This window comes from Silene latifolia, chromosome X (assembly GCF_048544455.1).
Source record: "Silene latifolia isolate original U9 population chromosome X, ASM4854445v1, whole genome shotgun sequence".
NCBI lineage: Eukaryota > Viridiplantae > Streptophyta > Magnoliopsida > Caryophyllales > Caryophyllaceae > Silene > Silene latifolia.
Genome location: NC_133537.1, coordinates 128,318,062 through 128,345,196, shown reverse-complemented (window position 1 = coordinate 128,345,196; position 27,135 = coordinate 128,318,062). Strand labels below are relative to the sequence as shown.

General features: G+C 37.5%; 1 non-coding gene across 1 annotated transcript; it reads right to left on the bottom strand.

Annotated features, from left to right (window-relative positions):
• Positions 1-4,383: 4,383 nt before the first annotated feature.
• LOC141624192 (small nucleolar RNA R71) lies at positions 4,384-4,490 on the bottom strand. Its single transcript, XR_012534003.1, has one exon. It is a non-coding gene; the product is annotated as a small nucleolar RNA R71 (small nucleolar RNA).
• Positions 4,491-27,135: the final 22,645 nt, after the last annotated feature.

Here is a 27,135-nt window from a genome sequence, read left to right as displayed (position 1 = left end):
TCATAAACCGAATCGTCAACAATATCAACTGAATAGCAAGTATCCTCTATCATTGGCCGATCAAGTGTACCAGGCAGGCTAAAAGTGATCGCATCATCGCCCACTGCAAGAGTCAAACGCCCTTGTTTGACATCAATAATGGCCCCAGCTGTACATAAGAATGATCTTCCTAGTATAATTGGGGTCCGTGTATCCTCAGCTATGTCTAAAACAATAAAGTCTACTGGTATAAAGAACTTGCCTACTTTAACAGGCACGTCCTCTCAGATACCCAGGGGTCGTCTAACAGATCCATCGCCCATCTGTAAAGTGATATTAGTCATTTTAAGGTGACCCATATTAAGTTTCTTGCAGACAGAAAGAGGCATGGCACTGACGCTGGCTCCTAAATCACAGAGATCCTTATCTATCACTTCATTCCCTATGGTACAGGTAATAGAGAAACTACCCGGGTCTTTCATTTTTGGTGGAGCTTTATTAAGAAGTAAATTACTAGACTCTTCCATAAATGCAACAATCTCGAATTCACTAAGCTCTCTCTTACGCGTCAAAATGTCTTTCATAAATTTTGCGTAAGTAGGTACCTGGGTAACAAGTTCAGTAAAAGGGACGGTTACCTTAAGATTCTTGACCACGTCCACAAACTTACCGTACTGTCGCTCGACCTTAGTATCCTTCAGACGTCCCGGATAAGGAACCCTGGTAGCAATAAGCGGGCCTGCGACCTTCTCTTTACCTTTAGCAATAAGTGACGTCTCCGCAGCAGGGGAAGATGACACGGTAGCGGAATTAGGCATTGAAATTGAACTTCTGTTGGCACAAGTGTTCGATCGAGCACTATTCCCATTCGATCGAACAGTTTCTTCAGGCATAGTACTCGATCGAGAAGTATGTACCTCTCGATCGAGATCTTCAATTTCTGCATACTTCGATCGAGATCCTGAATCACTCGAACGAGCAGTCTTTTTGGTCAAGATACTCTATCAAGAGGAATGATCTCCTTGATCAAATTCTTCAATTTGGGCATCTTTCGATCGAGTAGACATGGTGTTCGATCGAGTATTTGTGGAGGATAAATCACTTGATCGAGTTAAAAGATCACTCGATCGAGCTGCAGGACGATGTTCAGCAGGGACATCGTTACTTAACTCCTCAAAATCAATATCCGGGGTCTCAGCAGCCGTAACAACTCCGTCTTCCGGCATTTTCGGTCCATCATAAGTAAGACCGCTTCAGAGATTTATGGCATTGATCGGGTCGCATGGAGGTGCATGATTCACTTGACTTTGCGCGGATGAAAGACGCGCAACTTGGTCTCGCAGCTCTACTATAGCGTTGTCATTTTTATCAGACTTCTTTTCGAACTGACGTGTTAAATTTAACACTAGGGACTTCAATTCTACGAGCTCTCCATTTGTAGAGAGTGAATCAACTGGTTGTGGCATTGGTTTAAAAGAATTAGAGGTACTTGTCATTGTCAAATCTTCATATAGCTTAGAGAATGGAACTCCTTTCTTGAATTTTTGATAGGCACGGATGCGCTCCACATCCGCCATGCAAGTAATAGGGCCATGTCCCTCCGTACCGCATCTACCACAAACTACCTCATGTTCAGTCATGGCACAAACTTGTTCATGCATTCCCATAATTTGTGAAATCTCCGGACTATCCAACCTTCCACTAGGACTTTCCACCTCAGCTACCACGAATTCATTTACGCGCCTACCTCCCCTGGGATTTCCATATTCAGCTACGTGGATGGCCATTTCTTCAATAAGGAGCCATCCTTGATCTTCCTCAACATTTTTCTGGAACCTCCCCTTGGCCGCGTTGTCAAGAATAGTTCTCTGATCAGGATATAACCCATTGTAGAATTGGTGATGTGATCATTATTTGAGCATATTTAGTCCCCGAATTAGCCTCGTTCCTATGCTTTTTAGTGCATATTTGGGTCATTTACTATCTTTAGTCCTTTGTTTTGCATATTCTTTGAGGTTTTGTTTCCTTGGTAGGAGTGGAGTGCAAACCTTGCATTTTCATGGCAAAATAGAGCTAAATTGATCGAATCTAATGACCAAGCATCAAAGAGAAGATAAGACTAGAAGGCCTTTGTACATATTATAGTAGATGGGCAATGATGAAGAAATTCTTGCATCCCCGACAAAATCCCGAAGGATTGTTGGGAGAAGAGAAGAAGAATAGAAGAAAAGGAAGGCTGGGACGAGATCCGCTCGTCCAACCAGGAAGGACGCCCGTCCAAGCCTGGAAGAATCCGAGCGTCTTTACCATAGGGACGCCCATCCAGGAGCCTCCCAGGACGCTCGTCCAAGCTACCTAGGACGCCCGTCCAACCACCTGAGAATCCGCTCGTCCCGACCCTTGGATGCTCGGATTGTGTTACAGACCCACACGTCCTCTTCTTGCTCCATGAAAGATGCGCATATTTTTGAAAGACCGGCTAAAAAGAGACCCGCATCTTTTCTGAGAGGAGTTATTCCTCAAGGACTTAATCGTCATTTAAGCCCTTAGTAAACCCTAATTCTTGTACCTAATCCCCACTATAAATACCCCATTAGTCTAATTAGATTAATCATGTTCTTCTTATCAATATTTAGTATAGTTTATATCATTCTAATCTCTCTTTAATCTTGTAATCAACTTCTAATCAAGTCTTAATACAAATCTCATTTCCTAAATTTCTCTTTTGTTCATCTTTCATTTTGGGTAATTGAAGATTATTTGGGTTATCATTGGGAGATTGACAACCTTCCAATCATTCATCAAGTACTTCTATTATTCTTTGCTTTATTTTGGAATCATTATTAGGTATAATTCTCTTAATCCCTTTTTAATTATTGTTAATCATCTTCATTTATTCATCATGTTTTGCTTTGTTAATATGATTGACAACCTTGTTAACATGTTAAACTTAATAATGAGTGAGTAGTTTCCTTAACTAGGGTTAATGGGTAATTAGGGGAAACCAACATGGGGGATGATTCATGCTTAATTTAATATGTTTTCATAATTTATTTGCTTGCTTGTTGTGATCTCAACTTATGCACATGTTATGTTTGATGAAATGCGAGCCTATGAATCCTTGCATTTTTTTCCCATCACTTACCTTTTCAATGAGACTTGTAAGACATAAACCAACTCGAGTCTCATTAGACCATGCATATAGTTGAGTAGGGAGGATTAAGTCGACTTGTAGGTGTTGTACAATATAATCGATTTGGCTCCGGGACCCAAACCTTCCTAGGATTGTAAGATATAAACCAACTCGATCCTATCACAACAATAATTGCTTGCTTATAATTTGAGAATATGTTTGTATGATCAATTCCCATGCATCCCATATGACCCCATGACACCCTAGTGCTTTTAATCAATTGTTTACATCTCATTTTAATCATCTTTCTTGTTTACTTTTATTGCTATTTAGTTTAGTGATCTTCTTATCTCAACCCAAATCGTGACACCCCTAGACACCGCTACTTGCAATCAAAAATCCTACATCAATACCCGTCCCTTGGGATCCGACCTTTACTTACCTCTTTACTAATAGTAGAGTTGTTTGTGGAGATATAAATATTGTTTTGGTCTAGGTTCTCCTAACGACAAGTAACCGAAAATTAAGCTCCAAGTGAGTCCGACCAAAAATGGCGCCGTTGCCGGGGACGGTGTTAACTTGATTTGATTTTCTTAGATTGTTATTAGTTGTGTCTTTCTTTGCCTTGGGGAAGTAAAACTCCTCAAGGTTTGTTCTAATTGTTTTCAAGTTGTTTGATATTTTGCATGTCTAGAAGATCACAAGGTAACTTGTTACCCATTGATCACGAGATTGAAAGAACTTTGACAACCAATAGAAGGCTTGCTAGAAACACTTTGAGAGGAATTAGTGAGGTTGTAGATATTCATTCTCTTGAGTTCATCAACCCTTTTGCAAGAGAAGGTGAGGAGAACTCAACACAAAATCAACCACCAAATCAATCACAAAATCAACCCATAATGCCTAAATTTTCATCACATTCCGTACCAACCGAGGAGAATCTACCCAATGGTACTCCAACACCACAACACTTAACCGGAAATTTCATTGCTAAATACGCATTTATCAAATTAGTCGAAAGAAGCCAATTTGGGGGGATGCCTAGTGAAGACCCTCACTCTCACATGGAGACTTTTTGTGACTATTTTGATGCGATTTCACAAACCGGTGTGACTCAAGACCAAATTCGATGGGTCTTATTCCCTTTTTCTCTAATTGGCACCGCAAAACAATGGTTGAAAAGCCTTGATAAAGCTACTCTTGGAATTTACTCTTGGAAGAAGTTTCCTCTATCTTTCTACAAAAAATTCTACCCTCGGGAAAAGACTAACATGCTAAGAGCTCAAATTACTGGTTTTAAGCAAAGGGATGAAAATTCTTTGTATGAAGCTTGGGAGCGATTCAAAGGAATTTGTCGCTCATGTCCTCATCATGGACTTAGCGAGTGGTTCTTGGTACAACAATTTTGGAATGGTCTTTATGAAGACTCAAGAAACATTCTCAACATGGGATCAAATGGTATGTTCACCGAAGTTGACGATAATCAAACTTGAAACAAGATTGAGGAAATGGCGGTCCATAATTCACAATATAGTAGACCTCGCAAGGCTACTAGAGGAGGAAAGCATGAAGTGGACTCTATTACTCAATTGGGTGCTCAACTTAGTGCTCATATTGATACCATCAACTTGAAGTTTGAGAAGGCTATGTCTAAACTTGAAGAAGCCTCAAAATCACCAAAGCATCATGTTAATGCCATGGTAGCATCTTCATCAATCCCAAGTGGGATATGTGAGAATTGTGGAACTTTGGGACATGACCAAAGTGAATGTAGGGGAACAAATGAACAAGTGAATGCTTTTCAAGCATACAAGAATGGTACCCCTTATTCCAATTATTACAATGAAAACACCAAATTCCACCCAAATCTCTCATACAAAAGCCAAAATGTTCAAAACCCTTAACAAACATACACCCCACCTCCCATGAGAAACCAAAATCAAAGACCCTTTTACAACCAAAACCAAGGTTACCAAAATCAAACTCCATACAATCAACAAAATGACCAAGGTTTTGATGTTCAAAAAGCGGTCCTCCAAATGCAAAAGAATCAACAAGAATTTTTCACTCAAATGCAAAAAGATAGCCAAGCAAAAGACATCACCATCAACAACATCCTAGCCCACACAAAAATGTTGGAAACTCAATTGACCCAACTAGCATCTTCAAACTCTCAAAGACAAAATGGGAAATTACCACCTCAAAGTAATCCCCTAAGACATGAAACGGTTAGTGCCATTCACTTGAGGAGTGGTACGAGATATGAAGGACCAAAGAAGCAAGTTGAGGATGAAGTTGTGGAAGCTAGTGACAATGAAGGAGTTGTGCAAAACTCTAAGGAAGATGAACCAACAAAAGAAGAAGTTTCAAAGAAAAGTGAAGAAAAGGCCAAGGAGAAGGAGCCCATTGTGATTAGACTTCCATTCCCAAGTCGTCAAGCTAAGCCTAAGTTTGATGACCAACTTGGAAAATTCATGGAAATTGTGAAGAATTTGGAAGTTTCGATTCCTTTCACGGAATTAATCAATCACGTGCCGGCCTATGCAAAGTACATGAAAAACATCCTTATGAAAAAAGAAGTCGATCCGGAAGCTTGAGACTATCGCCTTCACTAAGGTGAGTAGTGCAATCGTTCAAAGGAGTTCACCTCCGAAACTTAAAGATTCGGGAAGCTTCTCAATACCGTGTACCATTGGCGACACCACGATCAACAAGGCTTTGTGTGATCTAGGAGCAAGCGTGAGTGTTATGCCGTATTCGGTTAGTAAAAGGCTAGGGATGGGAGAGCTTAAATGTACCAACATCACACTCCAAATGGCTGATAGATCGACGAAGACACCGTTAGGGATATGGGAAGATGTTCCCGTGAGAATCGGCAAATTATTCATCCCGGTGGACTTTGTCATTGTTGAGATGGAAGAAGACTCCAATATTCCGTTCATCCTAGGTAGACCTTTCTTGCACACCGCGGGTGCGGTGATAGATGTGAAGCATGGAGAGCTTACTCTAGAAGTGGGAGACGAGCCCATAACTGTCAATCTTGACAAGACCATGAGAGCTCCCCGTTTGCATGAACCATGCTTTATGGTTGATCATTATAGCCGGAAAGATGATAGGAAGAAGTCGGAATTCCAATGAAAAAAGACAGTTGATGATGCTCCACCAAAAAGAGAAAGGAAATAGAAACAATGAGAGCTTGAAAAGCTCACCCATGACAAGTGAAAAGGATGGCCTCATTGGCCAAAACAAGAAAGAAGGAGAGTTGTCTCTATCAACTCAAGAAATTTTTAACGATCAAGTAGACGAAGTTTGCGGTCTATGGGATGATGAGTTCGAGGGGATATTCAATCCCTACATTGGTAATGCTATGAATCAAAACCATCAAGGAGAACAACAAGTGCAAAAATCTATTGAGGACCTTTATCATGATAACAAACAAGCTTTCAACTACTTCTTCAAGGTGTTGAGTAACATCAACAACACCTTGAACATGCCCCCTTGACATCTCACATTGGATGAGAGTTTGGTGGAGTCCTCCCTAAACCACCATTTGTAAATATTCTAACTCCCTAACTTGCATTTCAATTTTTACATTGCATTCTTTGTCATTTTTGGATTTATATTTTTTGTGCCTTGATCAAGATATTCATCATTTTTGAGAGAAGTGAGGGAGGGACTTATGATTTTATTGATGTGTAGTGCTTTACCTTAGTGTGGGGATAGCAATTGCCTAGGTTATTCATGCCTTTTAGTGCCCCTACAATGAAGAACACGAGAATTGAAGAATGAAAATAACACGGGTTAAGCAGTACCCACGGATGGACCTGAATCCGTGTGGTCAAGGAAGAATCCGAGCGGCCAAAAGGAGAATCCGCACGTCGTCAAGGAATCCGAGCGTCTGAGATACAATCCGCTCATCTGGCAGAGCTGCATAATTCAAAAACTGGTCTGACACAGAATCCGAGCGTCTTAATTGAGAATACGCTCGTCTGATTATGGACGCTCGTCTTATAGGAAAGACGCTCGTCTTTCTGCTGTTGAATTTTAAAGTTTCTCCCTGTAACAGAATCCGAGCGTCCGTCCAGGAAGACGCTCGTCTCAAATTGAAAAATCCGCTCGTCTTTGCTGAAAGACGCTCGTCCTGTGCGTCCTTTCCTTAGACAAAACACGAAGAATCCGAGCGTCCCGACCCTTGGTCCGCTCATCTTCCCCTGCTGTTTCAAAAATAACGGGTCTTTTAAACCCTCTTCCCTAATTCATTTTCATTTCTTCTACATTCAAACACTACCCAAAACCCAAAAACCCCAAAAACCCTCATCCTCTACATCAACAAAACCAAATTTCCTCAACCAAATTCAACAAAATCAAATCCAAACTTCCTCACAACAAAAATTAATCACTCCTTTTACAACAACAATTGATTCAAACACCAAAGTCTTCAACTTTTGAGTCGATTTTTAAGATACAAAGCAACATTCTTTCATCTTTAATTGATTTGGGCATAACTAAAAATTGGAGATTTCAATCTTTCTTTGGTGTAATCAAGAATGGCAAGAACTAAAAGAGGTAACAAGGCACCCCCAAAGAAGACACTTTCAAAAAGGCAACAAGCTCTTCAAGCAAAACAATTGTAAAAGGCATTGATAGTCCATGAGGCAAGATTGGAAGTTCAACAAGGTCCCCCTATGGAAGCTACAACATCAACAACTCCGGTCATTGAGCAATTATCCAATTATCCGGAGGTAATTTTCACTTCCGACTCTCATAGGGATAAATTTGTTCTCTTTGCTAAGAAGACCATTATGCCTACAAAATTTATTTGTGAATATGCTTTGACAAAGTTGGGTGTTCTTGAACAAACCAAAACCTTCTTTGAGTCTATGGGATTGGGTAAATTGTTTACCATGGAAGAATTGACATACCCCTCCATCACCATGGAATTTTTGAGTTCCTTGAAAGTCAAAAGGGTGGATACTAGAAGCCACATCGAGTTTCGTCTTGCAAATGTTGATAGAAGCATCACTTATGGCGAATTGAGTAAGATTTTAGGCCTTATCGATACCCCAAAATACACAAAGATCCCCGACAAGTATGACCCCGCTCCTCTTTGGATGGCAATTTTCGGGAAGAAATTTGTGCGCTTTCATGATTGTCGTGCTCTATTAGTCCATCATCCGGGCATTAAAATGTGGCATAAGGTCATTGGGAATACTTTGATAGCAAGAAATGGCACTAATCATCTTACTAAGCTCGATTGTTTTCTTCTTGAGTCGGCCTTGAACATAGGAAGGGAATTTACTAAGCCATATAATGCTCTAAGACTTTTGGTTGAACGATGGCTTAATGTCGATTGTGGTAAAGAGGGCACCGCTTTCATTGTAAATGGAGGACTAGTTACCTATTTGGCCAAGCACTTTAACCCAAATTTCAACAAAGACAACACTTATGTGGCGGTTAAAGGAGGCCATCTCATTGATATGGACACCATGATTCACAAGTTTAAATGGGTCAAGCATGATTATCTTGACACCAAATATGGGTGGTTAACCAATGAAGCTAGATCCTTCACCTTGCCTTCAAAGATTTGCCGATTGAATGTTCATCGACCGAACTACCTTCTTCCACTCTCCAAGGAGACCGAGTATATTATTCAACAACAAAGAGGCGAGATTAACGAGCCCTCCTCCAACATTATCACCCCACCTTACCCATTTGAGTATCACGAATTCAAACCCAAGGATGTCGAGGTAGGAAATGATTACATGACTCTACTCATGAGGGAAATGCACAAGCAAGCTTACAATGATAGAGTGGATGCTTACAAGGCCCAATATCCGCCCCTCCTACATCTAGCTAGGCAAGGACTTCTTAATCCATCATGTCCTTTGCCTAGTTGGGTGGATAGGGAAGTTTTCTTTCCTAGCACCTCTAGTGGTGAAAGACCGGGTGGAGAGTAGAATGTTGATGATGAGGGTGTTGTTGATAAAGAAGAAGAGGTTCAAGAAGAGGTCAATGAAGAAGAAGAAAGTGAGGAAGAGCAAGGATGTGAAAGTGGGAGTAGATATGATTCCACATCTATGGAGGAAGATGATGATAATGATGATATGATGGAGGATTAGCAAACCTTGGAGGCTCCTATTGTTGGAGCTTGTGTCCTCCACAATTAGTGTGATAACATTTGTAAATCTCATACAGGTTCACAAAGGTATACTTCGTATTTTATCAATTGATTAACGATTACTTAATAACGGTTGGCTTGCTAGAAAGTTTGACGTTATTATCATACTGATGGCGGTGATCAACTGGTCCCTAAAAGTCACACCTAAAGGATGTGTTTGAGAGATGTGATTATGAAATGTAATCACATTGATGCCTTATATGACTAAAAGGTTAGTCCATGTATTTGACTAAACAGTTAGTCAATGTGATGATGAGACGATTATTTAATGCCGATTAAATAATATTAGCTGAGACGAATTAAGTTGTTAATTCGTAAATTGAATATAAACTGTTATACTTAATTAATGTATATAATGTTAGCTTAAACGAATCAAGATGTTAATTTGCAATTAAACATAATCGGTTATATTTAATTAGCTAATTATAAATATGTGATATTTATAGTTAAAGTATATATTATACGAGATTGTCATTATAAATTATTACAGATCGGTATTAATAAATCGACTACAAGCTGTTATGTGTAGACTTATTAACACGGAATAAAATAAATGCCGATTTATAATTATACACATTTTATACATTTTTGGAATAACTGAAGATAAGGAGATTCTATCCTCATTTTAGGTTGTTGCCAAAAACCGAAATAAGAGCAAAAAAGAGGAAGAAAAATCTTCCTCTAATACCCATTTCGGACGGTTTAAAGGTGAGAAAGAGGAGTTTATTTACTTACTTCTCTTTTAACCTAATTTGACCTAATTCTCTCATCAAGAACACAAAAACCCTAAAAATTAATTAGTGAATTTTGGGGATCTATTCTAGCAAGAACAAAGGCATATCTCATAACATCTTGGGTGCAACGATTAGGCGAATATCATTGCGATATTGTTCTTAGGCCGATTTTGCTAGGACCGAAGGTTGATTCTTAATCCCTATTCTTATTGTTTATGCAATTCATTTATGACTAGTTTTCATAGATTATAATTTCGTTATAATCCTTAATTTTAAGGGAAGTATACCGATATTTCCCACAAGTGGTATCAGAGCCAAGGCCACGAAATTATTTTATATGTTTTTCATAAATGATTTAAACAAAAGGATTTCGAAAAGAAGAAAAAAATTCGGCTGTAAAAATTTTGCCGCGAAAATTTTTTTTTTTTGCCGTTTGATTTTCTGTTTTTCCTTTAGTTTTTGTTGTTTTGATTTCCATTTTGATTTGTTCATATTGTTGTTTTAATTAGTTAAGATAATAATATGATAAATTTGTAGATGTTTTGATTTGATTAAATTGAAATGTAAATGGGAATTGTTTTTGTTTTATGATGATAAATTATTTTTGCTATATAGTTTTTGGCAAACAAATTAATTTAACATTCAAATCAATTGTGATGATCGATTAATCATGATTTAGATGTTCCTTTTAATAAGTTAAATTGAATCATCAAGTTTGAATATATGATTAAATTAAAAAGATGATTTTGCCAATCTTGTTCTAATAGCAACTATAAACGAATTTGTTCATCTAAATGTTTTAGGGCATAATGCCGAAATAGAAAAAAAAAACAAAAGGGCTGTTATTTTATTTCAACCGTGAGCAATAAAAAAAACAAACTGATTTTTTTTTTGCATTTGCCGTGAGCCAAAGAAAAAAAAAGGTTGTTTCTTCGTTTTTTTTCCCTGTTGCCGAGAGCATGTTTTAAGAAAAAAAAAATTCTAGTTTTTTTGTTTCTTTTATTGTTGTTTGTGGCCAATATTGATTATTACATTAAATTAATAATGTATGATTAATTGTTGTGAAGAAGTTCACAATTTTTAGATACCAAATTATTTTAAAGAAGTTTAAAATATTGTTGAATTAATTCATATTACAAGATTAATATGAATTTAGATTGGAATTATTGTGATTAATTGAGGAATTGTCACATAATTTGATCATTTAAATAGGTGGTTTGGATAAATTAATCTACATAATTAAGGAATTATGTCTTGCATGTTTATTTTATATAGTTGATGCATTTTTTTGTTGAATGAATCGTTGAATGGTTTTATTTACGTATTTTTGCAATCGGTTGTAATTTGTAATACCTGGTGTGGCCTTAGTTAAATTATGTTTTCGTAATGATGGAAACATAATTTTTAATGTAATTTGAGATCTCGTATCTCCGTTTGGGTTTCTTTAATTATTACGGTTTTGAAATTAGAATGTAAATAGGTTTATTATGTAATTTTTAAATTGTAATTTTGAGAAGACTAAAGATGGAGATTGGATTGTTCACTCCCGCTACATGGACCAAGATGGAACATCAAGACAAGCTTCTCGGGTCCAAGGATGGATTCCAAAATTGTATTTAATGTTCATTTTGGTAGATAGGCCACACTAGGACTTTATTTTTGTTTTACGTTTTACCGTTCTTATTGCTTTTCATTCACATGTTAGTTAGTGCATCATACTCCGCCTACACTAAACCACCTACTAAAATGCATGAAAATTGACTCATATAGATAGTATGTTAGTTTTCATAGATATACAGATGTCACTCATTTAAGCCATCACCTTAGTTTATTCATTCTCGCATGCTAGATATTAGTTCACTTAAAATGAATTAAATAAAGTTGATGGGATCTTCCTCTAAAACTGAAATTGAGATTAGTCTTAATAGGCCAAACATCTATGAATCCCTTCTTCGTCGGTAGGCATATAGGACCTTCCTCTCCATATGACCCCTTCTACGTTGGGTAAGTAGTTTGTGTTGACTTAGTTTATCTCAACATTATAGTCCGAAGAGTTTCTCGTGATTATGATGGACTAAAGATAGAATTTACAGAAATTTATCGACCAAGAATTCTAAAAGTAGAATTAGCCAAGAGGTTGGCTTATCAATTTATAGATAATTGAGTCTTGGGATCATTTATATAATTCTTGAGGGAGGTCAATTGTATAAATGCTTGAGTCTACGCGTTATAGCAGTATTTCATTAGACTTAAATCATAAACGATGAGTATGCTTATTATATTTTCTTCTTTTCGCAGTGTAGAATACGTTTTATTTCGATAATACTGTTACAACAAATGGCTGGAAATAACGAAATCCATATGCCCAGTGCCACACTTGGACGCGAGTCCTGGCTGAAAGCTTTCATGGGCCACATGAATCAGTTCACACGTCTGAAAAATGACGGGTCCTATTTTGCGAACTGGGAGGCATCATTGCGGAATGCTACCATTGCTGACGGTAAGCTCAAGTACTTAACTCAGCCAATACCGCCAAACCCAGGCCCAAATGCAAGAGCTAACGAAACAGTTGCTTATAGTGACTTCGTTATGGAAGCGGGTGCGATAAAGAACGTACTCATTTTTGCAATGGAAACCAATTTGCAAAGACGCTTCATTGCCCAAGGTGCAAACAAGATTTTCACCACGCTCACTAACGAGTTCTCAAAAGCACCGAGAATCGTTACTTATGAGCATACCTGTCGCTTCTTTGATGCGAAACTCCAGAAGGGCCAACTGGTTAGTCCACACATTCTCAACATGATTGAGAATGTCGAGAAATTGGAGGCACTTGATTACAAAATCAGTGAGAGCATAGTCATTGACCGTATGCTTCATTCACTTCATGATGGTTTTGCCTTTTTTAGGGCAAATTACTACATGAATGACATGAATAAAAGTCCTCATGAGCTACACTCACTTCTCGTACAAACCGAGAAGGATATGAAATTGAGTGGGAGCATGAAGCAAGATGTTCTCATGATTTCCAACAAGAATAAGGGTAAGGGAAAGGCTCATGGCGACCTAACTGTAGGAAAGCCAAAGTTTAAGAAGCCAGGAAACGGTAAGAGTGGGCCTGGTGAGACTAGTGGCTAACAAGGCAAGGCAAAGAGCAAGGGCAGTGATATTGAGTGCCACCATTGCCACAAGACTGGGCATTGGAGGAGGAACTGTCCCGTGTACCGTGAGGACATAAAAGCAGGCCGCGTTACTCCTGTTGGTATGTCATCTTATATTCATATGATTGAGATTAACCATGCAAGTTTCGGAACTTGGGTACTTGATACTGGTTGTGGTTCTCATCTGTGTAATCATTTGCAGGGCCTAAAGAACATCATACCTCTCGAAAAAGGTGATGTGGACCTACGAGTCGGGAATGGAGCACGAGTTGCTGCAGTCTCGAAGGGAACATACGTAATCCAACTCCCGAGTGGTTTTGAGTTATATTTATATAACTGTTACTATGTACCCAGTTTGTCTAAGAACATTATTTCTGTTTCCGTACTTGCTAAAGACGGTTTTTCATTTTCAATAAAGGATAATAGCTGTATTTTCTCTTTTAATGAAATGGTTTATGGCAAAGCAGTTTCCATGAATGGAATTTACATCTTAGATCAAACCATAGATATATTACATGTGAATAATAAGAAATTAAAGGTTGGTGAAAAAGATCAAACTTATCTATGGCATTGTCGAATGGGACACATAAATGAAAAACGTGTAAAGAAACTCGTCGAGAATGGGACTATTCCCGCATTCTATTTTTCTACATTTGGCACGTGTGAATAATGTCTTATCGGCAAAATGACTCGAATTTCCTTCAAAGGTGTTGGAATGCGCGCTAGTGACCTATTAGGACTCATACATACTGATGTATGTGGACCTATGTCAATTACCGCTAGAGATGGCTATAGATATTTTATCACTTTCACGGACGATTTGAGTAGATACGCATATGTCTACTTAATGAAGCACAAAAGTGAGTCCTTTGAGAAATTCAAGGAATACCAGAATAAGGTTGAGAACCAACTGGGTAGAAAGGTTATAGCACTCCGTTCAGATCGGGGTAGCGAATATCTTTCAAATGAGTTTAATCAACACCTTAAAGACTGTGGAATCGTTTTATAGTTAACTCCACCTGGAACGCCTCAATTAAATGGTGTGTCCGAACGGAGAAATCGAACATTACTTGATATGGTTTGATCCATGATGAGTCACATGATAGTACCTGATTCATTATGTGGTTTTGCTATTTTGTCAGCTGCTCTTATACTTAACCGAAGTCCGACTAAAGCTGTCGACAAGACTCCATATGAAATGTGGAAGGGAACGGTCCCTAACTTGTCCTTTATTCGGGTTTGGGGCTGCGAGGCTTATGTCAAGTGGAGACACGAGGATAAGCTCGGCCCGCAATCGGTCAAGACATACTTTATTGGTTATCCAAAAGGAACGTTTGGTCATTACTTCTATTCGCCTACCGAACATCGAGTTTTTGTTGCGGCTAGTGCGATGTTCTTAGAGAAAGAATTTCTCGAGAACAAGTCAAGTAATAGAACCTTCGAGCTGTCGGAGATTTCAGAACCAACAATCGAGGAACAGATGGAGGAAGTTGTTCCTCCAACTGATGATACGGTTAACATTCCTCAGGAACCTAGGAGGTCGGGTAGAGTCTCTAATCCTCCAGACAGATACATTGGTATGGTCGAGGAGAGTGACGTTTTGCTCTTAGAGAGTAATGAACCCGCTACCTATAAAGGTGCCATGACATGTTCCGACTCAAAGCTATGGCTTGAAGCCATGCAATCCGAGATGGACTCCATGTATGAGAATGACGTATGGGATCTAGTTGATTTACCTAATAAGGTAAAACCTCTACAAAGGCAAATGGCTTTACAAAATAAAGCGTTACGTAGAGACGGCAACCGTGATACCTATAAGGCACGACTAGTGGTAAAAGGTTTCACTCAAGTGCACGGTTTGCATTATGATGAAATTTTTGCACCCGTAGTTATGCTACGTTCCATTCGGATAATCTTAGCGATTACCGCTTTTCATGACTATGAAATTTGGCAAATGGATGTGAAAACCGCCTTCTTAAACGGTTATTTGGAGGAAGAGTTGTACATGGTACAACCCGAAGGTTTCATAGATCCTGAAAATCCTAAGAAAGTGTGCAAGCTTAAGCGTTCCATTTATGGACTTAAGCAAGCTTCTCGGAGTTGGAATCATCGTTTCGACCAGGTGATAAAAGAGTATGGTTTCACTCGATTGGTCGAGGAACCATGCTTGTATATCAAGTCGAGTGGGAGCAAGATTGTTTTCTTGATATTGTATGTTGATGACATACTCTTGATTGGGAATGACATTCCTCTCTTATCTTCGGTTAAAGGATGGTTGAAGAACCATTTCCAGATGAAAAATCTGGGTGAGGCACAACGCATATTGGGAATCCGTATCTACCGAGATAGATTAGGATGGACGTTATCACTGAGTCAGGAGTCTTATTTGGATAAGATTCTTGAAAGGTTCAGCATGACCAACTCCAAGAAGGGGAACCTTCCAATGACGTCTGGGATGCAGTTGAGCAAGTCTCAGTCACCCACGACGCCTGAAGGGATTGAGCGCATGAGTCGTGTTCCTTATGCATCTGCAATAGGATCAATCTTGTATGCCATGATATGCACACATCCAGACGTGGCATATGCATTGAGTATGACGAGTCCAGACCAAAAGAATCCAGGTGAAACACACGGATAGTGTTAAAAACATCCTTAAGTACCTACGGAGGACTAAGGATAGGGTATTGACTTATGGAGGAGATACTAAGCTATGCGCAATCGGTTACGCATATGCTAGCTTCCAAACGGATCGAGATGATTCAAAATCTCAAACGGGTTCGTCTTTACTCTTAATGGTCTTTGCGCTCAGCTGAAAGAGTTCCAAACAAAGTGTTGTAGCATATTCTACCACTGAATCCGAGTACTATGCCGCTTCGGAAGCAGCAAAGGAAGCTATATGGATGCGTCAATTCTTATAAGGACTTACGATAGTTCCTAGTTCGAATGACCCGATCACTATCTATTCTGACAATAGAGGTGCCATCTTCCAGGCTAAGGAGCCAAAGTCTAGCAACAAGTCTAGACATGTACATCGGAAAGCTCACCTGATCCGTGATTACGTGGAGCAAGAAGAGATAGTGATTGACAAGATAGCTTCGGATGACAACATCGCGGATCCTCTCACTAAACCGTTGAATTATGATAAGCATGAAGGGAACGTTATTTCCATGGGAATTAAACGTGTTCCTGAGTTGTAGTAGTTGTTTATGGATTCGATACTTTATCTTTTTCATATACTATTTATAACTTCATCGTTTTATTATAATATTTTGTTTTTCATGTGGATTGTACCGACAACATTGAACGCCACGAAGTGAACTGAATTACATTATATTTGTTTTGGTCCGTAATCGCCTACATGAGCTGATAACTCTAGCTATTATATTGTGCAGTCGATTGATGGTGGGTTCAACGAGCCATAAGTCAAACAGTTGGCTGATCGATCACAGATACGAGTTATAACGATACCTCGTAGGACAATTTTTGTGACAACGTAATGGAGTACTAAATATTTAAAAACATTCGGTGTCAGGTCGTGGATCGGACGTCCATTGTGTTCCTAGAGTCGATCCTTTTGACTATCGACTGTCTCTTGAGATTAAGGCAGTTTTTGGGTGACTTTGGTTTCTTTCTCATGGTCTGCCATAATAGGAGGCTAAGCATATTGTTTCTGGGTCATTTCATACTGTGCTTATATCTGCAGGATTCGAGTTGAAGAAAATATCCAACCTTTATCAGGTTTAGTTATTTCTCAGGGCCACTCGAGGAGTTGTAACTGAAATGCATGGCCATGCTCGAATGATGATTCGTTTATCAGTTAAGTTACTCTCAAGTCGAGGAAACCACTCTTGATATTGATCACTTGTAAAATACAACCTTTGTGAATACAGATTTTTCAAATTGTTTTACATTGAGTGGGAGAAATTTTAGGATATGAGAAACGGTTATCGCACATACACTTGTGAGGACAAGTGGGAGTTTGTTGGAGCTTGTGTCCTCCACAATTAGTGTGATAACATTTGTAAATCTCTTACTGGTTCACAAGGGTATACTTCGTATTTTATCAGTTGATTAACGATTACTTAATAACGGTTGGCTTGCTAGAAAGTTTGACGTTATTATCATACTGATGGCGGTGATCAACTGGTCCCTAAAAGTCACACCTAAAGGATGTGTTTGAGAGATGTGATTATGAAATGTAATCACATTGATGCCTTATATGACTAAAAGGTTAGTCCATGTATTTGACTAAACACTTAGTCAATGTGATGATGAGACGATTATTTAATGCCGATTAAATAATATTAGCTGAGACGAATTAAGTTGTTAATTCGTAAATTGAATATAAACTGTTATATTTAATTAATGCATATAATGTTAGCTTAAACGAACTAAGATGTTAATTTGCAATTAAACATAATCGATTATATTTAATAAGCTAATTATAAATATGTGATATTTATAGTTAAAGTATATATTATACGAGATTGTCATTATAAATTATTACAGACCGGTATTAATAAATCGACTGCAAGCTGTTGTGTGTAGACTTATTAATACGGAATAAAATAAATGACGATTTATAATTATACACATTTTATACATTTTTGGAATAACTGAAAATAAGGAGATTTTATCCTCATTTTAGGTTGTTGCCAAAAACCGAAATAAGAGCAAAAAAGAGGAATAAAAATCTTCCTCTAATACCCATTTCGGACGGTTTAAAGGTGAGAAAGAGGAGTTTATTTACCTACTTCTCTTTTAACCTAATTTGACCTAATTCTCTCATCAAGAACACAAAAACCCTAAAAATTAATTAGTGAATTTTGGGGATCTATTCTAGCAAGAACAAAGGCATATCTCATTTCATCTTGGGTGCAACGATTAGGCGAATATCATTGCGATATTGTTCTTAGGCCGATTTTGCTAGGACCGAAGGTTGATTCTTAATCCATATTCTTATTGTTTATGCAATTCATTTATGACTAGTTTTCATAGATTATAATTTCGTTATAATCCTTAATTTTAAGGGAAGTATACCGATATTTCCCACACCTACATTCTTTCACCTCTCTTATGGTTTGTCTACTTCCCTTGTTTTTATTTTATCTTGATCAATTGTTTTGAGGAGTCCTAGCAACAATGGAGGACTAACACCTTCGCTTCATTAAGGTGTTCATTTTTATTGTTCCCACTTGTAAAATCCAAAATGAAAATTTGTAGTTTCATGCATTGCATTCCATGTGCATGAACTACCCCGAAATTTAAGACGTTAGAAATAATGTCTATTTTGGTTTGGGGAAGTCCATGCATATGCATTGGGATCTAATTTAAATTATACTCTCCGCCATAACAAAAACACATGCATCATGTAGTGTAGCTTAGTATAATTTGCATTTAGCTTAGAAATCATGCATATTTATTGCATAATTTCCTATCGTATTGGCTATTGAGGACAATGCCCATACTAGTGTGGAGATAGGAAATTCTAACTTGACTTTTATTCAAAATCCAAAAAAATCAAAAAATTTCGAAAAATCCAAAAAATTTGAAAAATTGAAAAAAATCAAAAACATGTTCATTCCTTTTTAGTGTAGTCTTGTATATATTGTTTGGATATATTGTGTTTGTTTATCCTTTTTCACATTGATCCACTACGCCACATCCGAGACATGAGGTTATTGAAGACCGCATTGTATGATCTTTCCAATCTCTTTTTTCCTCTTTATGTTAATGACTATGTGGCTTTATTTTGATTAATTCGGTAAAAACAATGTGAATTTAGGATTGTATTTAGATTATTTGGCATACTAGTTGGTAGAAGCATATGCATTAGGATGTATAAATATTAGTTGCATCATGGCATGTAGTTTGCATGTTAGAAAACTTTTGTGGAACCGTCTACTTGGGAAGCTTGACAAGTGTATATAGGCCCTAGTAGATGCTTTTTCTTCTTAAGACTTTGCTTGTTAGAATACTTGTAAAACACCCTAGGATGTGTCATGCTAGTATCCTTTGACCCATGGATTAAGGCCTAGTCAAGAGTACCTTGTGGTGTGATAACTCCTTGGCTACCGTTTATTCCAAGGTGACCCTTGAAACCATGCAACCATCATTCATCCATGTTCTACCATACATTTTGCCATCAAAGGGAATGGGCACAAACAAAAATTATTCAAAAAATTTGAGTTCAAGAAATGAAAAAAAAAGAAAAGAAAAAGTTTGCAAATGCATCAAAAGAAAAGAGGAGTAACAAAAATGAAAACTCCTATGCTTCAAATATAAGGCACCCTCGTTACAAATTGGGGTGACTGAGAAAATGTTTAAAAGAAAATGCAAAAAAGTTGAAAAATTGTCAAGTATTGAATTGCCAAACATCAAAGAAATGGCAAGAAAGTGTTCTCAAATGTTATATGCCACAAGAATTTTGGGGGGAAAAACAACAACAAAAGCAAACTCCCAAATGAAACTCAAATACTATTGATCCTTTTATCCATCGTATCCATTTTTGTGCATGGTAGAGAGGGGACGACCCTTCTTCTTGTCTAGGCAAGAAGGGGAATTCCGCGATCCTCCAGTGTTTCTAACACCATAGGGAGTCTATTCTTAACAATAGCATTTAACGATTGAGGACAAAGGTACCCTAGCTTGACATAATTTGGAGGTGATTTATTGGTATCCTCCTAGGCTTAGTAGTTTGAAGAAATTGCATCTATGAAGGAGTGTGTACCCTTGAATTGCTTCCCCTTTAGATAATTTCCGCCACTTAGATGAGGAAAGTGGCTATTCTTTTTGTAGATGCATACATTACTTGATTTTACGTGCTTTAATGATTGGATGTGTCGCCATTTTGGCAAGACCCACCTTGCCTTGCAAGAAGGCATCCTACCTCATGGTTGTCTTGTTGTGAGTTGAAGGGGCGGAGTGAGACCCGCTAATTGTCTCATATCGGCTATGCTAGTAGGTTAGTTTAAATAAGGGTCCTAGTTTTTGTCACCTATTTACTCGGGACGAGCAAAGGTTCAGTTTGGGGATATTTGATGTGATCATTATTTGAGCATATTTAGTCCCCGAATTAGCCTCGTTCCTATGCTTTTTAGTGCATATTTGAGTCATTTACTATCTTTAGTCCTTTGTTTTGAATATTCTTTGAGGTTATGTTTCCTTGGTAGGAGAGGAGTGAAAACCTTTCATTTTCATGGCAAAATAGAGCTAAATTGATCGAATCTAATGACCAAGCATCAAAGAGAAGACAAGACTAGAAGGCCTTTGTACATATTATAGTAGATGGGCAATGATGAAGAAATCCTTGCATCCCCGACAAAATCCCGTAGGATTGTTGGGAGAAGAGAAGAAGAAAAGAAGAAAAGGAAGGCTGGGACGAGATCCGCTCGTCCAACCAGGCAGGACGCCCGTCCAAGACTGGAAGAATCCGAGCGTCTTTACCATAGGGACGCCCGTCCAGAAGCCTCCCAGGACGCTCGTCCAAGCTACCCAGGACGCCCGTCCAGCCACCTGAGAATCTGCTCGTCCCGACCCGTGGACGCTCAGATTGTGTTACAGACCCACACGTCCTCTTCTTGCTCCATGAAAGATGCGCATATTTTTGAAAGACCGGCTAAAAGGAGACCCGCATTTTTTCTGAGAGGAGCGATTCCTCAAGGACTTAATCATCATTTAAGCCCTTAGTAAACCCTAATTTGTGTACCTAATCCCCACTATAAATACCCCATTAGTCTAATTAGATTAATCATGTTCTTCTTATCAATATTTATTATAGTTTATATCATTCTAATCTCTCTTTAATCTTGTAATCAACTTCTAATCAAGCTTAATACAAATCTCATTTCCTTAATTTCTCTTTTGTTCATCTTTTATTTTGGGTAATTGAAGATTATTTGGGTTATTATTGGGAGATTGACAACCTTCCAATCATTCATCAAGTACTTCTATTATTCTTTTCTTTATTTTGGAATCATTATTAGGTATAATTCTCTTAATCCCTTTTTAATTATTGTTAATCATCTTCATTTATTCATCATGTTTTGCTTTGTTAATATGATTGACAACTTTGTTAACATGTTAAACTTGATAATGAGTGAGTAGTTTCCCTAATTAGGGTTAATGGGTAATTAGGGGAAACCAACATGGGGGATGATTCATGCTTAATTAAATATGTTTTCATAATTTATTTGCTTGCTTGTTGTGATCTCAACTTATGCACATGTTATGTTTGATGAAATGCGAGCCTATGAATCCTTGCATTTTTTTCCCATCACTTACCTTTTCAATGAGACTTGTAAGACATAAACCAACTCGAGTCTCATTAGACCATGCATATAGTTGAGTAGGGAGGATTAAGTCGACTTGTAGGTGTTGTACAATCTAATCGATTCGGCTCCGGGACCCAAACCTTCCTAGGATTGTAAGATATAAACCAACTCGATCCTATCACAACAATAATTGCTTGCTTATAATTTGAGAATTTGTTTGTATGATCAATTCCCATGCATCCCCTATGACCCCATGACACCCTAATGCTTTTAATCAATTGTTTACATCTCATTTTAATCATCTTGCTTGTTTACTTTTATTTCTATTTAGTTTAGTGATCTTCTTATCTCAACCCAAATCGTGACACCCCTAGATACCGCTACTTGCAATCGAAAATCCTACATCAATACCCGTCCCTTGGGATCCGACCTTTACTTACCTCTTTACTAATAGTAGAGTTGTTTGTGGAGATATAAATATTGTTTTGGTCTAGGTGCTCCTAACGACAAGTAACCGAAAATTAAGCTCCAAGTGAGTCCGACCAATTGGGTACATAGAAACCAACGCTTGAAGCCATGATGAGGTACAGATCGAACAAGTCTCTTGAACCTAATCCAAGCCCCATTCAAATCTTCAGTAGACAATTGATCAAATGCTGTAATTTGCCCTCTCAACGCATTAGTGCACTGTGGTGGGAAATATCGTCTGTAAAAGGCTAGAGCAAGGGAATTCCAGTCAGTAACACCGGCAGCTTCCCTGTCTAAATCTCTCAACCATTTTCGGGCGTCATCGGTCAAAGAAAAGGGAAAAAGGACTCCCTTAACCCTATCATGCGTCACCCCAGCAGCTAAAGGAATGGTGGAACAGTATTCTGTAAATAGCTCTGTGTGATTACATAGATCTTCGCCAGGTATCCTCCTGAAAAGATTTCTCTCAACCAGCTGTATATAAGATGGGTGGATCCCAAAGGTCCCCGAATCTGTAGTGGGTAGCAAGAAACCTTTAGGCAGAGAATCCACCATAGGTTCTGAGTGACTGGCGATATTCAGCATCTCAGCAAATAGAGTCTACAAAAAGGCAGGTATGACAATGTTCTCTTCTAGAACAGATTTCCTGCAAAACTAATTAAAGCACTAGAAAAATATGAGATCAGTCTCAAGGAATAAACTCCTTGAGACGAGAGACAGACTTAAAATAATCAGCAAAATTACGCCACTCCCCGGCAACGGCGCCAAAATTTGATACCGTCGTTAAGTACCAAAAATAAATACCTGTTACTACTAACAGAAGTCAGCGGTAAGTAGGGTCGATCTCCACAGGGAGATGGGAAAATGTCGGCTTAACTAAGTCCGTCTGGGTAACAAATTCTTAGGGGTTTTTGAATGATTACTCTAAACTAAGGAGGTCAAAGGAGAGAAATAAAGTAAGAGAGTTGAAAACAAACAAACAGAGAAAAAGCAGCTAAGACAGTCGGTTCACCATGCTTCTCAGGAAATTGGTTCGAAGGATTAAAACTCGTCGTCAAAAGTTACCCAACCAAAACAATATTTATAACTTCACCAACTACTCTTAGTAAAGAGGCAAGTAAAGGTCGGATCCCAAGGGACGGGTATTGATATAAGATTTTCAATTGTAAATGGTCGTGTCTTAGGGTGTCATAATTTGGGGTTGAGATAGGAGATCAATTAAAACAAATCAACAATAAAAACAAAGCAATGTAGATAAAATGAAGGTGTAAACAATTGATTAAAAGCACTAGGGTATCATGGGTTCATAGGGGAATACATGGGAGTTGATCATACAAACATGTTCTCAAATTATAAGCAAGCAATTATTGTTGTGATGGGATCGAGTTAGTGTATATCTTACAATCCCTAAGAAGGTTTGGGTCCCGGAGCCGAATCGATTAGATTGTACAACACCTACAAGTCGACTTAATCCTTCCTATTCAACATTATGCATGATCTAATGAGGCTCGAGTTGGTTTATGTCTTACAAGCCTCATTGAAAAGATAAGTGATGGGTAAAAAATGCAAGGATTCATAGGCTCACATTTCATCAAACATAACATGTGCATAAGTTGAAATCACAACAAGCAAGAAAATAAATTATGTGAACATATTAGATTAAGCAAGAATCATTCCCCATGTTGATTTCCCCTAATTACCCATTAACCCTAGCTAAGGAAACTACTCACTCATTATCAAGTTTAACATGCTAACAAGGTTGTCAATCACATTAACAAGGCGAAACATGATGAATGGATGAAAATGATTAACAATAATTAAAGCAAGGACTAAGAGAATTATACCTATGGAGATTCCAAAATAATAATGCAAAGAATAATAGAAGTACTTGATGATTGATGGAAGGTTGTCAATCTCCCAATAAACCCAAATGATCTTCTAATTACCCAAAATAAATGATGAATAATAGAGAAATTAAGGAAAGATTAAGTATTGAGATTTGTATTAAGACTAGATTAAGTGTTTATTACAAGATTAAGGAATGATTACTAATTGATTACAACTTGATGATAATCTAAGTAGTACAAAGGGGTATTTATACTAAAGATTAGGTACAAAAATTAGGGTTACTAAAGGCTTAAATGACTATTAATTACTTAATAAAAGTTAAGGAAATGCTCCTCTCCAAGGAGATGAGCATCTCCGTTTTGCTGGTCTTGGCACGGGACGAGCGTCTTGAGGATAGGCACGGGTTCCCTGTAGTAAGATCCGAGCGGATTGTCAGGGAAGACGCTCGGATCATCTTGCTTCAGGACGAGCGTCTTCAGCACGGGACGCCCGGATGGTGGTGGAGGGAGACGCTCGGATCGTCTCTGATCCGCTTGGATCCCATGGTAGGCAGCTTTTCTTCTTCTCTTCCTTCATAATCCGCGAGGATCAATCCGAGGATGCAAGGATCCTTTCGTCATTGCCCAATCTACTTCATTATCTTCATAGGCCATCTAGTATTGTCTTCCCCTTGTTGCTTGGTCATTAGGTGCGATCAATTTAGCTCCATTTCGCCATGTAAATGCAAGGTTTGCACTCCTCTCCTACCAAGGGAACAAAACCTCAAAGAATATGCAAAATGGGAAACTAAAGATAGTAAATGACCCAATTATGTACTAAAAAGCATAGGAACGAGGCTAATTCAGGGACTAAATATGCTCAAATATGAGTCACATCAGAAATGTAATCTAAGATCTTAGGTCAATGCAAGTACGATCTACAGGGCAATGAACATCTCCTTCCGTCTCAATTCACCCTAAAACACTATTAGCTTAGCTTCCGCCCTCACTAGAGTGCCCTAATGTTCGCTACAGGTCTTACCTTTTCCAATCTTCCGATCTAGGTCAAGGTGTACCGTGATTAATCACCTAATTGTGTCAACTCAATTAAACAAGAACAGTTATATGCAGCGATTAACAACATAGACCTAATTTGCATCAAACCTAATCACTTATTCATATTTCCTTTAAATCATGGCTCCCCTATGTCTTAGCAAGGGAGATTATCTATGCATAATTATTGGGTAAACAACAACAATACATAAACAATAGAAATTAAGCATAATTGATGATCAAAAAGGAAAATAGAAACAATAGAGATTAAAGAAATAAGAGTAACAAGGCAAAAGTAATTGATAAATTAAAAGTAGAGAATACCGATTACAAGGAAGAGCAATCGAGAGTTAGGTTTTCAAGTTCTAAGAGAGGAAAAGGATAGAGAAGTCGAAAGAGAGAGAAGAGATCTCTCTATTATTATGACTGCCGTCATAATATATACTCTAATTACAAAAGCCAATCTCGAAAATAGCTCAAAGCCCGCATAAAACACATAGTCTCTCGATCGAGTGAGATGAAACCACTCGATCGAGGATAATTCTTGAAAATCCTTTCGATCGATTAAAAATGGAGTTCAATCGAACACTTCAGATAATGGCTAACTCGATCGAGTGAAAGAAGATTTCGATCGAGTGATTCTTCAGGGATAAAGCATTCGATCGACCATAATGAGTAGCAAAACTGGTCGATCGAGCTATATAAGCACGTATGAACTCCTTGGCACCTTCCGAGGCCACTTCACGCATCTCTAAGTGACAGATTCCAGGCTCCGATTCCTTGTTCTCCAAAATGCATGCGATTAGGACAAGTTTAGGCTTGATTTTGCTCCTTTCTGGTCCATACCTGCAATTTATAGAAGACAAACCCAAAGTAAGCTAATCGGGGGCATTTGTAGCTAGATGCCACATAAATAACATAGAAATGCGTGTAAAAATGAGGTAAAAACCTTATATAAAATACACGCATCAGGTCCCATTGTAATGAAATCATACCTAACTCATTTTTATATTCTCATTCTCAATAAATTGAATAATTAAAACATTATAAACATTATAACCCATTTTAATATAGGAAATATTATTATAATAATTAAAACATTCTCCACATTATTTTTTATATCATATTGTGAAGATAATGATACAAACTCTTAAGAACTCTCTAAGACAATACTTGAGAGACTCAAAAGATTTTGGGTTGATAAATCAATTTCAAGGATGCCTTCTATTTATAATCATAGGATCACCCCACCTTATGCTAATCTTTCGATGTGGGACAATTTTATTATTTATATATGTTCAATGTGGAACACATAAAATACTAGAAGTATATCATCTTCAATATGTGCAAATAATATGAAAACTATATTCTAATGATAATATTTTTTACCACGAATCTAATTATACTATTTTCATAATTATTTTAATGATACTTTTTTTCTTCAAATGAAATGTAAAAATTTTTATATAAAAATTAGAAAAATCACTTGAATATAATTTAGGAAATATATATTATAATAATTAAAAGATTTTTTACTTTATTTTTTATATCAAAAAATATTATTTGTGATACTTTCCTAAATTGATTTTTGATGATGTGGACAACTTAAAATCGCTCGAATAAAGTCTCTTATATAAATATACTAGTTTGAATATCCGTGCGTTGCAACAGGCTAATTAACTTATTTATAATACAAAAAAAAACGTTATAAAGGGTTTAATGTTTATATTCTATGTCTAATGACTTGCTTACATATTATTAAAATATATCTTTCAAAAAAATAAAAGATTAATATATATGTGGGTTAACTCTTATTTATAATCATACAATCACTCTACCTTATACTAATCTTTCGATGTGGGACAATTCTACTATTTATAAGTAATATATTCACCAAACTTGGATTATTTTTCTGATGTGGACAATTCTACTATTTATACGTAGTATATATTCATCAAACCTGTATTGTTTTTCAATGTGGGACAAATAACATACTCAGAATTACACCATGTTTTTTGCACTTAGTTCGACTTCCAACCAGATCCCGAAAACAAATATGGACAATTGCTACTCATTATATCTAATAGTTATATTTAAATTTAATATGATCAAGTACTCTCCATTAATATTTGTACGTTGTTTTTCTTCAATTTTTTTTATCATAATTGAGATACGGAAATTTCTCGTGGTACCCCTTAATTTTCTCAGATTTTCCATGTTACCCCTACTTTTAAGAATCTGCCTATGGTACCCTTGAGGTTCCATTTTTCTTGCCCATTGTACCCCCTAATATAATGTAAAGACTGTTAAATGGACGTTAAGTTTGATGGCGT